The sequence below is a fragment of the Phacochoerus africanus genome, chromosome 12 (assembly GCF_016906955.1).
Source record: "Phacochoerus africanus isolate WHEZ1 chromosome 12, ROS_Pafr_v1, whole genome shotgun sequence".
Classification (NCBI taxonomy): Eukaryota; Metazoa; Chordata; class Mammalia; order Artiodactyla; family Suidae; genus Phacochoerus; species Phacochoerus africanus.
In genome coordinates, this window is record NC_062555.1 from 70,949,011 (window position 1) to 70,962,749 (window position 13,739).

Sequence of the window (13,739 nt, forward strand, 5' to 3'; positions counted from 1 at the left end):
TGTCGTATAGGTCACAGACACGGCTCGGATCTGGCATTTCTATGGCTGTGGCGTGGGCCGATGGCTGCAGCTCCGATTCCACTCCTAGCCTGGGAACTTCCAGACCCTGAGGGCGCAACCTTTAAAAAAAATAGAAAGAAAATGGATAATTCTTTTTTTCATGAGAATAGTTTAAGGAACCTCTGGGATAACATCAAGTGCACTAACATTTGCATGATAAAGGTCCTAGGAAGAGAAGAAAGGGAGAAAGAGGCAGAAAAACTATTTGATGAAATTATGGTAGAAAACTTCCCACATTTGAGAAGGGAAAAGGTATCAAGGTGCAGGTAGCACTGAGGGTCCCAAACAAGATGACACCAAAGAAGCCCACACCAGGACTTAACATTAAATTGTCAGAAGTTAAAGATAAAGACAGAATTTCAAAAGCAGCAGAAGAAAAACAGAGTCACATACAAGGCGACCTCCACAGGCAACCAGCTGATATTCAGAAGAAATACTGAAGGCCAGAACGAGTGGCGTGATGTATTTAAAATGTCGAAAGGGACAACCTATGGCCCCCGACATTCTATGCAGCAAGACTTTCATTCAGAATTGAAGGGAAACTGAAGGGTTTCCCGGACAAGGAAAAACCGAGTTTCTCACCACTACGCTGACTTGCGAGAAATGTTTGTGTCTCCATGAAGTGAAAAAGAAAAAAGACGGTATCAAGAAATGAGAAAACACAGCAAGGAAATAATGGGACCCGTAAAGTCAACTACGCGGTGAAGGTGTTGCATCCACCACCCGAGTGAACCAGTAGGAATGTGAAAAGACTCGACGCAGTAGCTGAGGCATAGCCGTGACGATGCGAATGACGACATCTGACACGCAAACGGTTGGGAGTCAGCCTCTGCTCCTGTGATGCGATGGTCAGGTTTCCCTCTATGTCAGTTCCCGTTTGCGTTATAGATGTAGGTGCTCTGACGTCATGTGCATACATGTTCACCCATGTTCTGTCTTCCTCTAGTGTTGATCCCTTTGTGGTTATGTAATGCCCTACTTTATCTTTTGTCATGGGTTTTGTTTATGGGTATTGCTGACACGTGTCCAGCCAGCACCCTTTTCTTGTCCTTTCCACTTGCAATAAATATCTTTCTCCATCTCCCACTTTCAGGCGAAGTGTGTCTTTATCTATGAGGCGAGTCTGTCGTGACACAGCAAAAAGAGGGGTCTCTTTTCAAAAAAATCAAATGAGGCTCCCCATGCCTTTGGCTTGGCGCTTTTAATCCATGGGCATTTAAAGCATTGTTGGTAGGGATGTGCTTATTGCCATCTGGCTAGTGTTTTCTGGTTGTTTTGGTTGTTCTTCTCTGTTGCGTGCTTCGTTTGAAAGTTTCTGTCCTTGTGGTTTGATAATATTCTTTAGCATTATGGTTGTGTCTCTTTCTTTTTCTGGGCTAATTGTAGGTTTTTGATTTATGGTTCCTATGAGGTCCATATATGTTAACATATATCTACGTGTTTTGAACGGATAGTCATTTAGGTTCAAAACATTTTAAAAGATCTGCACGGTTATCACCCTCCCCCACGTTTTGTGTTTTTGATGTGATATTGTGTGTCTTCGTGTTTATCCCTCAAGTGTTCCTCACAGTTACAATTGCTTTTAGAAGATCTGTCTTTTTTTTTTTTATTTATTTTTTATTTATTTTTTTGTCTTTGTTGTTGTTGTTGCTATTTCTTGGGCCGCTCCCACGACATATGGAGGTTCCCAGGCTAGGGGTTGAATCGGAGCCGTAGCCACCGGCCTACACCAGAGCCACAGCAACGCGGGATCCAAGCCACGTCTGCAACCTACACCACAGCTCACGGCAACGCCGGATCCTTAACCCCCTGAGCGAAGGCAGGGACCGAACCCGCAACCTCATGGTTCCTAGTCGGATTCGTTAACCACTGCGCCACGACGGGAACTCCCAGAAGATCTGTCTTTTAATCTTCTTACTAGTCTAGGAAGTGGCAGATGCACAATTTTGACTATGTATCCAGTAATTTCCACTTCACTAGTGGGATTTTTTCTTTTCTATACATTCTTGCTTCTTCTTCTACTTGTTTTCAACTCATTTTCTCTCTTTCTTCTCCTTCAAGGACCCTTGTCGTGCAAATGTTCTTATGCTTGATGTTGTCTCAGGGGTCTATTCAACCATTTTTTCTTTTGTGTCTATTTTTGCTGATATGCTTGGGAGAGTGTTGTCATTCTGTCCTCCAGATTGCTGATGCATTCTTTATCACCCAGTGTGCTGTACATTTCTCCTGGTGTGCTTTTCGTTCCCATTACTTCATTCTTCAGATTTGACTGGTTATCAAAGAAATCTTTTCTAGTTCACTGTTTAAACACATCCATGTATTTATTCTTTTCACCAGTTCAGTTTGCATTCTTATTACTTAGGCTTTGAATTCTCTATCTGGTAAATTCATTTTCTCCATTTCATTAGCTGGTTTCAGCATCTTTTTTTTTCTTGTTCTTTCGTTTGGAGCAAATTCATCTAGGTCTCATTTTGCTGAACTTTCTCTGTCTCTGCGAAATTAGGTGAAACCCATATGTATACACTCATATTTCTGAATGTGGCAAAGTGTCTGTTTTTGGCTCTTTGTGTAATTTTTTGTTATTTATAATTCAGAGAAAGATAATACTTGTCCTTGAAATTTGACTTAAAATAAGCTTTCAATGAAATATTTTGGAAGAATCGTATCAATGATACATATTGACACATAATTCTGGAAACTTGGATATTTTATATTCAGAAGGAAACAGGAGTTTAGGATATCAGAAAAAGACCAAACAATTTCAGGGCATACATGAACCCAAGATACTTCCGGAAAAGTGAAAACAAGGGAATTAAAATTGTCTAAGTGTATAAAATGCCCAATTGTGGTGTCTCAATAATGCTTAAAGCAAAATTAAATTTGAAATTCTATGTGTGATTTTTAAATGAATCATTCATAGTTTGTGTGGTTAAACAAGATTATGAAATTTTTTCCGTCAGACAGAGAAGTCTGTTGTGGCAAGAATTTGTATGTAATAAAGTCATGATCCACAAAAAAAAAAAAAAAGAGAGAGAGAGAGAAAGAGAAAGAAATTAGGTGAGAGAGTTAACTCTCCTTTTCTTGAAGGGGTGTCCTTGTGTGGGAGTGTCCCTGTGCATTTTGGGTGTGCCCAGTCATCTCGCTGGGAGAGCTGGATCTCATGTGAGCATGGATCACACATCATTCCCCAAGATGTGCTGGCAGCTGTTACCTAGGTGGGGAATGTGGCTGGAGAAGGAGCCAAAGCCAAGTGTGAGCCCGAGCAGTCACTATGCTCAGTAGCCATCACCGTTCTCGTGGGGGTGGGGATGGGGTAGGGGTGGGTCCCAAGGTGCTCGAGCAGAAGTCCTGAGGTTCTGGTCCAAGCTGGTTCTGTACCCTCTAAGATTGCAGTCACCCTTGTCCTGGCATTGGTGCCTTCACCCCAGAGGGGAGCAGTGCTGGAGCAAGAGGAGCCAGAGTGGGCACCTGACGCAGGTGGGGCACACTCCGTGGTGGTGCTGGCACACCATTCATTGCCCCAACCCACTGCTCATCTGTTGCCTCCACAAGCACCCGTACTGGCTCAGAGGCAGTGATGACTCTGTCCCCACAGGTGCACACTCTGCTCAGCAATGGCAGCCCTTGCCCTAGGGGGAGCTGAGCCAGACCTAGAGATACCAGAGCAGACACACGGCATGGGCCAGAGTTGGCTGGGGTGGCCAACAGGAAGCAGGCCGGAGTTCTGGGTGGTTTCAATCTGTCTCCTCCACCTTGTTCCCTGGAGGAAGCAGGCATGTGCATGGTCTTCAAGAGCAGAGTCTAGGATTTCACAGCCCTCCTTCCAGTCCCACTGGCTTTCACACCAGCTACCACCTCGACTTCCCAGGGTTGGGCCCCAGGCTGGGGTGCCCAGTATGTGCTTGGAACCGCTCAGGGTCCACGGAGGATCTCCAAGCTCCTAGAATCCCCCCTCTTCTGTGTCCACCCTAGAGGGGCAGGCCGTGATCCGTTTGCTCCTCTTCCCTTCCCACCCAGTCTGTGTGGACACTTCTTAACAGGCCTGGCTGTTAGGAACCTTCCTGCTAGTTGCCAGTGTGTTTTCAGTGATAATTGCTTCACAGGCAGATGTAATGTTGATGTGTTTTTGGGGGGATGAGTTCAGCATCCTCTTACTTTGCCATTTTCATCTTCTCCCTAAGACAGCTGGCGTCAGACTCATTGTGTCCTCAGTTTGTACCTCTGTTTATTCAGGAACTGCTTCTGCCAGTTAATGTTCTTCCTTTTATGGAGCACATTTTCCTCTCCTTCCCTCCCTCCCTCCTTCTTCCCTCTCTCCTTCCCTTCCTCCCTACCTCCCTCTCTTGTTCTTTCTCTCATCCTCCCTTCCTCCCTTTCTCTCTCTCTCTTTCTGCCTCTCTTTCTCTCTTCCCTTCTTCCCTTCTGTCTTTCTTTCTTTCCACAATTCTATGTGTGTTTGTAACTGGGCGAATACCCACCTTTACAGACTTGTCCCATGTCATGACTGTCCCTCAATATCTAGGTCAGCATGCTCCTAGTCTTGGGAGAACCCACCATGCAAGCTAAAGGGCTATGCAGTGGTTTTCTGAGTCTACATCTTGCCTGGCCTGTGTGTGGCATTTTCATACTTCTGAATCCATGGCTGCTTTTTGAATGCCTTAATATGCCCCTAATCCATACCCCAGCCCTACTCAGGGCTTTACATAATCTATTCTATGTCTCTACCTTTAAACCCTTGACCCTGGCGTGTGTGCATGTATAGTCCCTTTGTATCGAAACATTCCAGCTCATGGCTCAATTCAGCTGCCCTTCTCTTGAAGCTTAGAGTTAAGAAGAACAAACACCGGTTCAGACGGTGGCCAGTTAAAAAGAACAAACACCAGTTGCAACATTGCAAATAAGATTTTCTGTGATCACCCCGATTTTAGGGAGGTACCGGGAGCTGAGCTGCTGCCCCTTACAGATCAAGGCTTCGCTGCACCCAGTGGGAGGAGGCTGTGGGTGAGTAAAAGCACAGTGAAATGTCCTCCACTCTGTTCTGGATTTTTCCTTATTGCGTGTTCACCTGGTTGCTCTAGATTTTTGTTCAGCTGTCTTCCAAATTACCTATGAGGTTTTTCACCCCATTACTGTTGTTTTTTCCTCTTCTGTGTCCACGGGAGACACAGAAGAGGAAAAAAACTTGCTAGCTCACCATTTCACTGCTGACTTTACAAGTTAAATTATAATTGGCTTCACAACATTGCATTGTATCACTGTGCCATGATTTCCCCGTTCCTCCCAAACTTATTATAATTTAACTAGTTTACAGATTTTTCTTTTATGCACAATGCTGAGAAAGATAATAAATTATGCAAAATACTTCTCATTTGGGGTTTTATATAATGAGATTTTTCTAAAAATTATATACTGGTCAAAGAGTATAAATACTCTAACATTCTGTTTGCAAATTGCACATGATATCCAGAAACTATTTTTAATTAATTTTCAGTAAGCACTTTGACAGAATTTTTTTTTTTTTATTATTACCCTTTTCAGGCTTATACCCCTGTCAGGATATTTATGCCAAAGGAAAAGTTAAAAAGGCAAATTTTCTTTCAATTTGAAATATTTCTTTATTAAAGTTTAACAATTTGAAAATTGCTAATTAATCTTTCATTTAAATTGTGCATTTGTTTGTGTGTGTGGTATAATATAGCTAAATGTTTCCAAGTCCCTTGATCAAGAAGAAAAAAACAAAAAAGATTGGAAATGGAAATGGAAAAAAACAAAAAAGATTAGTATGTGCAGTTTTCTAGTCTCATAAATGGTCAACATTCTCTTGTAATAATTTATTTAATGTTGAGTGGATCCAAACTTTAAAATTTATTCATTAAAAATGTGAGTTAAACTTTTGCAAGGGATTAATGATTTATTTGTATTATATAACAATTTACTTAGGACTACGCTGATAAAAGTACAAACAAGTTAATTGGTTTCAGTTATATTTTTACTCCATGGAAGCTGCTTTAACCTTTTGCCTCCTATAACCCATTTTCTATGAGCTGTACAGTGCAGTTGGGGTATTAACTTCCTACCATTTATAACCTTTAAAGGCAAAAGGAAAATATACAGAGTCTGCTTCCTCAGAGGAGCAACAGTCCATGGATCCCCAAAGCCAGTGTCTGGAGCTTAATGATGGTCACCTCCTTCCTGTACCATGATTTAGCACCTTTGTACCTGAAGAGGTAACAGGTGTGGTCTTGGGGTTGAGGGTTCAGAAGCAAATGGATGTAACATGAGTGGAAGCCCACTTGGGTTGTCAATTCATTGAATTCCTGTGTGACTCTGGGAGGTGCTCTTGTTTCTCGTAACCAGGAGGAACCATTCCTCATGATGGAGGTGGGAGTTGGGTGGGAAGTATTCAGTACTCAGCCTTTACTCTGCACTGGGGTCTGATCACGTAGTTACCTTCAGGTTATTCTGGGCTGCCCCCAGTTTCTATCACTTTCCCAGCTTGGCAGAAAAGATGAAGCTCGGCTACCAAGAGCGCCGACTGTCAGCCGCTTTGCTTTTTTTTTTTTTTTGGCCTTTTAGGGGCCACATTGGAGGCTCCTGGGCTAGGGGTCAATGGGTGCTGCAGCTGCCAGCCTACACCACAGCCACAGCAATGCTGCAACCAAGACCCACACCACGGTCCACAGCAATGCTGGATCCTTAACCCACTGAGCGAGGCCAGGGATAGAACCCACATCCTCGTGGGTACTAGTCAGGTTCATTTCTGCTGAGCCCCAAAGGGAACTCCCACTATGTGTGCAATTTACCTGTCAATTCAATACTATTCTAAAAATAATCTGTTATTTAAAATAAACAATGCATAGTTAGATTTTATTACTTCTCAGCTTATTACCTTTAATTTCCAAAAACAAAAAACAAAAAAAAAATCATTTTTTGGAGCATCTGCTAAAAGTCAGATTTTATGACTATCTCATGATACCACCCTTAAAGGATTTGATACTCTTGCAGCCAAGATGTCAGTGTGTCTTTTTTCTTTTTCTTTTTTTGGGCCATGCCAACAGCATGCAGAGGCTCCTGGGTCAGGGATCTAACCCCCACCATAGCAGTGATCTGAGCCACTGCAGTGACAAAGCTGGATCTTTAAGCCACTGCTCCACAAGAGAACTCCCAAGATGACAGGGAGACGTAATAGTTCTCAGGTCTGTGGAGGTGAACTGGCATGGAGTAGAAGGCCAAATTCTGGTAATCCCTACATCTTATGCATTCTGGTGAATTCATTGTAGCAGAATTGTATGGTAGTTTTATTCCTAATTTTTTTGAGCAGTTTCCACACTATTTTCGATAGTGGCTGCACCAATTTGCATTCTCATCAATGGTGTACGTATCCCCTTTTCTCCACATCCTCACAAATACTTGTTCTTTCTTGCCTTTTGATAATAGCCATTCTAATAGGTGTGACGTGATCTCTCATTGTAGTCTTGACTTTCATTTCCCTAATAATTAGTGATGCTGAACATCTTTTCATGTGCTTGTTGGCCGTTTGTATGTCTTCTTTGGAAAAATGCCTATTCAGATCCCCATTTTTAAATTTTGGTGGAGTCTTTGGGCTTCTTTATACGCAAAATTATGTCATCCACAAAGAGTAGTGTTTTGTTATTGTTGTTGAGTTGTATGAGTTCATATATTTTCTTCTCAGAATGATGACTTCCAAATATCTTCTAATATTCCATATCTTACCTTTTCATTTTGTTGGTAGTTGCCTTTGCTATGCAGAAGCTTTTCGTTTTGATGGAGTCCTATTTGTGTATTGTTGGTTTTGTTTCCCTTGCCTGAGGAGACAGATCCAGAAAAATACGGCTAAGATTGATGTCAAAGACCATGCTGCTTATGTTTTCTTCTGGGAATTTTATGGTTCCAAGTTTAATGTTCAAGTCTTTAATTCATCTTGAGTTGATTTTTGTGTATGGTGCGCAATAATATCTAGTTTCATCTTTATTTTCCTTGCATGTGGCTGTCCAGTTTTCTCAGAACCATTTATTGAACAAACTGTCCCTTCTCCATTGTATGTTCTTTGCTCCTTTGTTGTACATTGATTACGTGTGGGTTTATATCTGGGCTATCAATTCTGTTTCACTGATCTATATGAATGTTTTTCTGTCAATACTATGCTGTTCTGATTACTATAGCATTACAATATAGTTTTAAATCAGGGAGTGTGAGACCTCCAGCTTTGTTCTTTTTTCCTCAGAATTGCTTTGGCTAGTTGAGGTCTTTTGTAATCCCACATGCATTTAAGAATTGGTTGTTCTATTTCTGTGAAAAATGTCCCTGGGTGTTTTGATAGTGATTTCATTGACTCTCTAGATTGCTGTAAGTAATATGGACATTTTAATGATGTTAATTCTTCTGACTCATGAGCATTAAATATCTTTCCACTTATTTGTGTCTTCTTCATTTCTTTCAATTTCCAATTATTTCTCATAGTTTTCAGTGTACAAGTATTTCATCTTCTTGGTTAAGTTTGTCCCTAGGTATGTAATTCTTTATTGTTGCAATTGTAAATAACGATTTACTTAATTTATCTTTCTTCTACCTCATTTGTAGCATGTTAGATTTTCGTATGTTGATTTCATACCTGACAATTTCACTGTATTTGCTTATCATTTCTAATAGTTTTTGGTGGAGTCTTTGGGCTTCTTTACATGTAAAATTATGTCATCCACAAATAGTAATGGTTTTACTTCTTCCTTTGCAGTGAAATGCCTTTTGCTTCTTTTCCTTGCCTAATAGATGTGATTAGGACTTTCAATATGATGTTGAATGAAAGTGGTAAAAATGGGCATCCTTGCCTTTTTCCTAATTTTAGAGGGATAGCCTTCATTTTTTTCACCATTGAGTATGTTTTTTTGCTGTGGGTTTGTCACATATGGCCTTTACTATGTTCAAGTACATTCCTTTTATACCCATTTTATTGAGAGTTTTTACTATAAATCAGTTTTGAATCTTGTCCCATGCTTATTCTGCATGGAGTGAGATGATCGTATGGTTTTTATCATTCATATCACACAGTGAATCACATTGTTTGATTTGAAAATACTGAATCATCTTTGCATCCTTGGAGTAAATCTCACTTGATCATGGTATATGATCCTCTTAATGAATTGTATTCAGTTTGCTAATATTCTGCAGAGGATTTTTTTCATCTATGTTCAACAAAGATATTGGCCTGTATTCTGTGTGTGTGTGTGTTTGTCTGGTTTGGTATCAGGATAATTTTGGCCTCATAAAATTAGTTAGGAACTGTTCCCTCCTCCTCAATTTTTTAGTAAGATTTTGAGAAAGATAGATTTTAATATTCTTTATATGTTTAGTAGATTTCACTTTTATTTCATGGGAAGTTTTGATTACTATTTCAGTCTCTTTACTAGTGATCGGTTTATTTAGATTTTCTATTTCTCCATGAGTCATTCATGGAAGGATGCATGATTCTAAGAATTTGTCCATCTCGGAGTTCCTGTCATGGAGCAGTAGTTAATGAATCCGACTGGGAGCCATGGGGTTGTGGGTTCGGTCCCTGGCCTTGCTCAGTGGGTTGGGGATCCATCATTGCCGTGAGCCATGGTGTGGGTCACAGACTGTGTTGCGTGGCTGTGTTGATGCGGCTCTGGTGTAGGCCGGCAGCTACAGCTCTGATTAGACCACTGGCCTGGGAACCGCCATATGCCGTGGGAAGTGGCCCTAGAAAAAGGCAAAAAGACAAAAAGACAAACAAACAAACAAAAAAAAGAATTTGTCCATCTCTTTTAGGTTGTCCAATTTGTGGGCATATCTGCTCATGATATTCTCTTATAATCCTTTATTTTTCTGTTATCTATTGTTATTTTTCATCTTATTTCCCTGATTTGATTTATCAGAGACTTACCTCTTTTTTTCTTAGTCTAGTTAAAGTTTTGCCAATTTAGTTTATCTTTGAAAAGAACTAGCTCTTAGTTATTGATGTTTTTATTGCCTGTATTTTTGTCTATATTTTTTATATTTTGTATTTTATAAATATATTTTATATTTTTATTGTTTATATTTCATTTATGTCAGCTCCGGTTTTTATTTTCTTCCTTTTTCTGACTTTGGGCCTCATTTATCCTTGTTTTTTAGTTCCTTTCAGTGTAAGTTTAGATTGTTTATTTAAGATAGTTTTTTTGTTTCTTGAGGTAGATCTGCATTGCCATAAACTCCCCTCCTAGTACCACTTTGCACATCCCATATATTGTGGTACATTGCATTTTTATTTTCCTTTGTCTTTAGGTAATTTTTTTGGTCTTTTTTTGCCTTTTCTAGGGCTCCTCCCACAACATACGGGGGTTCCCAGGCTAGTGGTCTAATCAGAGCTGTAGCCACCAGACTATGCCAGAGCCACAGCAACGCAGGACCCAAGCTGTGTCTGTGACCTACACCACAGCTCATGGCAATGCCGGATCCTTAACCTGAGCGAGGCCAGGTATGAACCCTCAACCTCATGGTTCCCAGTTGGATTTGTTAACCACTGAGCCACAACAGGAACTCCTTCAGGTAATTTTTAATTTCCCCTTTGGTTTCTTCATTGAACCAGTAGTTGTTTGGTAGCACATTGTTCAGTCTCCACATATATGTGAGTTTTCTAGCTTTCTCATTGTAGTTGATTTCTAGTTTCAAGCCATTGTCATCAGAAAAGATGCTTGATATGATTTCAGCCTTCTTAAATTTATTGAAACTTGTTTTGTGTCCCAACATATGATCTGTCTTTGAGAAAGTTCCATGTGCACTTGAGAAGAATGTGTATTCTGCAGCATTTGGATGGAATGTTCTGTACAAATATATCAAATCCATCTGATCTTATATTTCATAGAAGGCCTTTGTTTCCAGGTTGACTTCCACCAAGATGATCCATTGACATAAGCTAGGTGTTAAAGTCTCCTACTATCATTGTGTTGCTCTCAATTCCTCCTTTTAGGTATGTTAATAATTACCTTATCTATTTTGGTGCTCCTATGTTGGGTATCTGGCTCTATTTGCTTAGAGTATCATCTTTCATCCCTTCACTTTTAGCCTTTTTTTATTTTTAGAGCTGTGGTGAGTCTCCTTAAGGCAGCGTACAGCCATCCAGCCACTCTGCGTCTTTCTTTTGGTAAATTCAATTCATTTACATTTAGAGTGATTATTGATAGATGAGGACTTATTATTGTTATTTTGTCTTCTGTTTTGCTGTTATTGTTGGTGGTGTTGCTCTGTATCTCCATTATTTCTTTTTCCTGTGTTTCTGTCTGCCATTCTGGTTTGGTGGTTTTATATAGTGTTTTTCTCAGTTTCCTTTTTTAATGTTTCACGTTATCTGCTCTTGGTTTATGTTTTGTGGTTGACATGAGTTGTATATAGAATATCTCATAGATAAAATAGGCCTTTTTCTGCTGGTAGCATCTTATTTTCATTTGCCTATATGAGTTCTGTTACTTTCCTCTTCCCTTTTATGATTTTTGTTGCCTCAAATTATCCCTTTTTATGTTGTGAGTTTGTTACCAAATAGAAGTAGCTGTAGTTATTTTTTTCTGCTTTTTTCTTTTTAACCTTCATGCTACAATATTTTTGTTTGTTTTTATTTTATTTATTTGTTTACTTACTTATTTATTTATTTTTGCTTGTTAGGGCTGCACCCATGGCATATGGATTTTCCCAAGCCAGGATGTAGAATCAGAGCTACAGCTGTTAGCCTACACCACAGTTCATGGCAACACTGGATCTCCAAGCCTCTGAGTGAGGCTGGGAATCGAACCTGCATCCTCATGGATGCTAGTCAGATTTGTTTCTGCTGCACCACAAGCAGAATGCCAAGTGGTTTTTTTTTTTTTAACTTATTCTGATATAGAATTTCAACTTTCTGATTCTGTATTTATCATCTTACTCAAAATTTTGACTTTGTGTTTCTGGTAGGAGAGCTCCTTTTGACATTTCTTATAAGCAAGGTCTAATGTTGATGAATTTCCTCAGCTATTGTTTGTCTGGGAAACTATTTGTCTTCAGATATAAATAACAACTTTGTTGGGTAAAGTTTCTTTTTGGTGGGTGGGGGAGTCACATCTGCAGTATATGGAAGTTTCCAGGCTAGGGGTCAAATCAGAGCCACGGCTGCTGGCCACGGCCACAGCAACACAAGATCTGAGTCATGTCTGTGACCTACACCAGAGCTCACGGCAATGCCAGATCCCAGACCCACTGAGGGAGGCCAGGGATCAAACTCACATCCTCATGGATTCTAATTGGATTTGTTTCTGCTGCACCACAGTAGGAACTCCCTGGGTAGAGTATTCTTGACTGACAGTGTTTGTCTTTCAGCATTTTGAGAATGTCATTCCACTCTGCCTTCCCCCATCCCCAACCTATTGAGTTTCTTCTGAGAAATGATAGCCTAATGGGGGTTCCTTTGTAGGTTTCTATCCATTGTTTCCTAGCTGTTTAAAAAAATTCATTTTTTGTCACAGACTTCTGACAGCTTTAATATAATGTGTTTTGGAGAAGGTCTTTTTCAAATATAGTATGGACTGATTCATTGGTTTCCCAACTTATCTTCCTGGCATCTCAGTGAGTCCAACAGCCCTACATTCCAAGCTACCACATACACTGTCAGGTATGCAGAGGGAAGGAAGAAGAGTGAAGATGGGAGGGATTTTCAGAGGACTTGCTCCCCTTAGTGGTTGAGGATGAAAATTTAACAAATGAGGTAACATTTTTCTCACTGTTCCCACACTTGATTCATATCATGGTATCTATAGTTTTAATTCTGTAAATGACAGCCTAAATTTATCCATCTTAAGAGAGTCAATATTCTCCAACAGAATATTTTATCTGGGTAAACTCTGCATTTCAAGATCAGACTCAGATCTGTTCCTGAAAGAGATTCATAGCTGAGTTTTCACATTTTGAGAAGGGTTAGTGTTTGCCATGAGGAACATCAGAGATAATTTCATTTCCTTTCTCTGTATTTAAAAATGTATTGACCATTTCCTCTTTGATCATAATACATAATTTTGTGTATGACTTTCATTGTGGCATAGGAGAGAGGTTTAAAAACAAGATGCAGGAGTTCTTATTGTGGCTCAGCAGTAAGGAGCCTGACTAGTAACCATGAGGATGAGGGTTCAATCCCTTGCCACACTTACTGGGTTAAGGATCTGGTGTTGCCATGGGCTGGGTTGCAGACATGGCTTGGATCCATTGTTGCTGCGGCTGTGGCTGTGGCCGTGGCCAGCAGCTCCAGCTCTGATTAGACACCCAGACTGGGAACTTCCATATGCCACACCTGCCATCCTTAAAACAGAAAGATGTAGTGCCAATCAGCACTGACTTGTAAGTTTTACAAACAAAAATCAAGGGCAAATGAGCATATAAATATCCTCCCAGTGTCCACTGGGCAACTGCCTCAGCTTTTACCTCTGCTTTTTCACCTAAGAAGTTGCTTATCCCAGATATCCACTTAAGAGATAATCACCAAAGTCTTTACATGGAGAAAATAATTCTCCGATGTCAGGAATTCTCCCTTTCTTGGTTTGGGGCCATTCCAAGTAACTCAGTACATACTTCATGGTCTTTTAAGTGATTATATTGAGTGTTTTATCCTTTGCTGTCTCTTAACTTGATATTACTTACCAAATTAA

At 40.2% G+C, this 13,739-nt stretch overlaps 1 protein-coding gene across 7 annotated transcripts in view; it reads left to right on the plus strand.

Moving 5' to 3' along the window:
• Positions 1-4,503: 4,503 nt before the first annotated feature.
• LOC125112880 (dihydrodiol dehydrogenase 3-like) overlaps positions 4,504-13,739 on the plus strand; it is a 28,879-nt gene continuing 19,643 nt past the window's right edge. For 2 of the 7 annotated variants that reach the window (XR_007131285.1, XM_047755346.1), the window contains exon 1: positions 6,131-6,287. The gene's annotated coding sequence lies outside the window, so the exon portion shown is untranslated. Of the gene's footprint in view, positions 5,062-6,130; positions 6,295-11,164; positions 11,219-13,739 lie in introns of those variants that run through there. The other 5 variants (XM_047755342.1, XM_047755345.1, XM_047755344.1 and 2 more) reach the window with 4 other exon arrangements.